The 4,764-nt window shown below is 44.3% G+C and overlaps 1 pseudogene; it reads left to right on the top strand.

The window, feature by feature from the left end:
* The first annotated feature begins 653 nt into the window (after positions 1–653).
* On the top strand, positions 654–4,550 carry LOC110740690 (annotated as a pseudogene).
* Positions 4,551–4,764: the final 214 nt, after the last annotated feature.

Genomic DNA, 4,764 nt, shown 5'->3' on the forward strand with positions numbered 1-4,764 from the left:
TCATATGTCCTCCAAACGACCACACCAGTTCTCTAACAAGAGTTTCTAACCAGGCCAAACTAGCTGGAATTACAGAAATAGAATTCAGAATATGGATAGGAATAAACATCACTGGGATTCAGGAGGATGGCAAAACCCAATCCAAGAAAATAATAATCACAATAAAGTGATACGGGAGCTGAAGGACAAAATATCTGCTGTAAGAAAGAACCTAAGAGGTCTGACAGAGCTGAATAACACAATACAAGAATTTCACAATGGAATCACAAGTATTAATGGTGGAATAAACCAAGCGGAAGAAAGAATCTCAGAACTTGAAGACTGGTTCTCTGAAATAAGATAGTCAGACAAAAATAAAGAAAAAAGAATAAAAAAGAATGAACAAAACCTCCAAGAAGTGTGGAATTACGTAAAGAGGTCAAATCTACAAATCATTGGCATCCCTGAAAGGAAAGGGGAGAAAGTACACAACCTGGAAAATATATTTTAGGATATTGTCCATGAAAACCGCCAATCTTACTGGAGGCCAACGGTCAAACTCAGGAAATACAGAGAACTCCTGCAAGATTCTATGCAAGAAGATCATCCCCAAGATACATAATCATCAGATTTTTGAAAGTAAAACTGAAAGAAAAAATATTAAAGGCATCTATAGAGAAAGGACAGGTCACTTACAAAGAAATCCCCATAAGGCTAACAGTAGAACTCCGAGCTCAAACCCTAAAAGCCAAATAAGAGTGAGGACCTGGGAAACCCTTCCCAATCCACTTCCACCATGTGGAAGCTTTACTTTCACTTTCACTTTACTTTCCCTTTCACTTTAATAAATCCTGCCGCCTCACACTCTTTGGGTCCACCTTTTTCTCTAATTGAGCTGTAACACTCGCCACTGCCATCCACAGCTTCATTCCTTGAAGCCTGTGAGACCATTAACCTTTCAATGGAGAAAATACCTTTGATAGGGGAAGACTTCTCCTCTCATTTCTGGGGGCCCGTCCGGGATTTTTCCAAAGTGGTGAGTAACATCAGACCCCCTTTCACTTGCTATTCTGTTCTATCTTCTCTGGCTAGAGGTGGAAAACCCTCATCCCGAACTCCCAGCACTGACCCAGTGGAGATCATGGCAGGGCGACAAGCCTCTACTCTGCAATCGCCCATGTGTGAGTTCCCTGCCCTTTCTGATCCATGCCTCCTGGGTCCTAACATCCTCAGAGAAGACTTTCTTGAGGCCCTATCCTCTAGGATCTTTCCTACCCATGAGTCTAAGAATCTTTTGGCTAGGAGCCTAAGTCGAGTGTGGTGGCAATCCAAAGACCCTTGCCTATGGTGCCCCCAGGCTTATTCTTATGCAAATGGGTATCAATATACTTATACGGGACCTGTCCCTCATAACCTGTACCCAAGGCATTATCCGGGACATCAAAAGGCAGGTCAGCGGCTGATAGAAGACCCAGGACACTTTTCCTTTTGTTGCCCTCAATTTACTCCAGATTGTAGAGGCTACTTTAATTACCACCTTTCCTGTCTGGGATCAGCGATTAGAACTGTAGAGCTTCTCCACTTGAAGCAGTCAGACATATGGGCCAAAAACAATATAACAGACAATAGGTCCCTGATTCAAGTCCAAAGGTCAATGAATATTCTTATGAGGGCAAATAGGGGACAGAAAATTTGGGTATGAAAAAAACTGTTGCAACCTTGGTCATCCAATTTGCCACTGCCTACCCTAAAACTGTTGTGCTTCAGTGCCATTTTCAAGGAATTTATCTTGCTGGAACAGCTCGAAGCCCAGAAATATGCTACCTGGTGCCTGGTCTCTGAACTCAAAATACACCCTGAACCTAAGACCCACTCACAGATGCAAAGGCAATTGTGGGCATGCTGGTAAGGAGCCACTAAAATCCAGCAGCCCCAGCCCCCTTTTTTTGTGACTAAAAAAGGGCAGGAAATGAGTCTGGGCAAAACTTCTAAGTCGGTAAGCTCAATTAAATCCAATAAGAAAGGTTCCATGGGTGACTGCGCACCCTGGAAGGAGAAGGACACTAGGACTATAGGGGATACCCTAGGGTTTGTGCTCAGTAGGGGATGACTAGGGCTCCTCCTTTCAGACGGGAGATGTTCCCTCAAAAGCGAAGCCACCCCGAGGTGTATCCTGGATAATTGGGACCAGTTTGACCCTCAAATGCTGAAGAAGAAGCGACTTATATTTTTCTGCAGCACCACCTGGCCACAATATCCTCTTCCCAGAGGACAGATATGGCCATCCAAGGGAAGTATAAACTATAATACCATCCTACAGCTAGATCTCTTTTGTAAAAGAGAGGGCAAATGGAGTGAAGTGCCATAAGTACAGGTTTTTTTCTCACTAAGGGATAACCCACAATTATGTAAAAAGTGTAATTTACATCATACTGGGGGTCCTCAAAGAGTACCCCCATACCCAGGTCTCCCCACAGCTCCCCCTCCCACTAGTAAGGACTATCCTTTGACCCTAACAGCCCGAAAGGAACCAGACAAAAAGATAGTCAAGGAACCAAAAGGCGCCCATGGCCCTCAATTGTGTCCTCTCCAAGGAGGGGGAGGAGACTTTGGCCCGGCGTGAGTACCTGTCTGTTTTTCCCTCTCAGATTTAAAACAAATCAAACCTGAACTAAGAAAATTCTTAGATAATCCTGATGGATACATAGACGTCTTACAGGGATTGGAACAATCTTTTGACTTAGCGTGGAGAGATATTATGTTGTTATTAGGTCACACATTATCTCCCGGTGAAAAAAAGACTGCCTTAGCTGCAGCCCGGGAATTTGGGGATCTCTGGTACCTAAGCCAGGTAAATGATAAAACGACATCAGAAGAAAGGGAACAATTCCCCACAGGCCAACAGTAGGTTCCCAGTGTGGATCCTTATTGGGACCTCGATTTGGAGCATGGAGACTGGAGTCACAGGCATTTACTGACTTGTATACTAGAGGGATTAAGAAAGACCAGAAAAAAAAAGCCAATGAATTACTCAATGATGTCCACCATAACACAGGGAAAGGAAGAAAACACTATGGCATTTTCAGAGAGGCTAAAGGAGGAATTAAGAAAGCATACCTCCTTGTCACCTGACTCTATTAAAAGAATCTTACTCAGTCAGATGCAGACATTTAAAAAAAAACTTCAGAAGTCTGCCCTCGGCCCCAGTCAAAATTTGAAAACTCTACTGAATTTGGCAACTTTGGTGTTTTATAATGGGGATAAGCAGGAGCAGGCTGAATGAAACAGATGAGACAAAAAAGGGCCACCGCCTTAGTCATGGCCCTCAGGCAGATGAACTTCCATGGCTCTAAAAGAAAGAAGGGTGGCTACTTCTTGGCTCTGCGAGGCCCAGGTGGCTCTGCAGCAGCCTCTGCCACCCTGTGACCTGCGGGTATTGGGACATCCCTAGCTGACACCAGGACACCCGGGAAGCCGAGGAATGGACTCCGTGGCATTTGAGGATGTGGCTGTGAACTTTACCCAGGAGGAATGGGCTTTGCTAGATTCTTCTCAGAAGAATCTCTACAGAGAAGTGATGCAGGAAACCTGCAGGAACCTGGCTTCTGTAGAAATCATATGGTACAGAGACTGTGTGAAAGCAAAGAAGGTAGTCAGTATGGACAAGTTGTCAGCCAAATCTTGATCTGAATGAGAACATTTCTACTGGATTAAAACAATGGGAATGCAGTATTTGTGGAAAAGTCTTTGTACGTCATTCCCTCCTTAATAGGCACATCCTAGCTCACTCAGGATACAAACCATACGGAGAGAAGCAATATAAATGTGAACAGTGTGGGAAATTCTTCATTTCTGTTCCAGGTGCTAGAAGACACACGATAATGCACAGTGGAAATCCAGCTTATAAATGTACAATATGTGAGAAAGCTTTTTATTTTCTCAATTCAGTTGAAAGACATCAGAGAACTCACACAGGAGAAAAACCCTATAAATGTAAACAATTTGGTAAAGTGTTCACTGTTTCAGGTTCTTGTCTAACACATGAACGAACTCACACTGGAGAGAACCCCTACAAATGTAAGGAATGTGGGAAAACATTCAGATTTTCTTGTTCTTTTAAGACGCATGAAAGGACTCACACTGGAGAAAGACCCTATAAATGTACCAAATGTGACAAAGCCTTCAGCTGTTCCACTTCCCTTCGTTACCATGGAAGCATTCATACTGGAGAGAGACCCTATGAATGTAAACAATGTGGCAAAGCCTTTAGTCGTTTGAGTTCCCTTTGTAACCACAGAAGTACTCATACTGGAGAGAAACCCCATCAATGTAAACAATGTGACCAAGCCTTCAGTCACCTCAGTTCCCTTCACCTCCACGAAAGAATTCATACTGGAGAAAAACCCTATGAATGTAAGAGATGCGGTAAAGCCTACACTCGTTCCAGTCACCTTACTCGCCATGAAAGAAGTCATGATATAGAGGCTGGGTGTGGTGACTCAGCCTGTGGTCCCAGTCCTTTGGGAGGCCAAGGTGTGTATATTGCTTGAGCCCAGGAGTTCATAGCCGGCCTGGATTAAAACAATGTGAAACAACCTGGGCAACATGGTGAAACCCTGTCTCTACAAAAAATAAAATAATGCCGGGTGCGGTGGCTCACACTGGCTGCTCAGGAGGCTGAGGCAGGAGAATGGCATGAACCCAGGAGGCAGAGCTTGCGGTGAGCCAAGATCGCACCACCGCACTCCAGCCTGGGCGACAGAGCGAGACTCCGTCTCAAAAAAA

Source organism: Papio anubis, chromosome 9 (assembly GCF_008728515.1).
Source record: "Papio anubis isolate 15944 chromosome 9, Panubis1.0, whole genome shotgun sequence".
NCBI classification, from domain to species: Eukaryota; Metazoa; Chordata; class Mammalia; order Primates; family Cercopithecidae; genus Papio; species Papio anubis.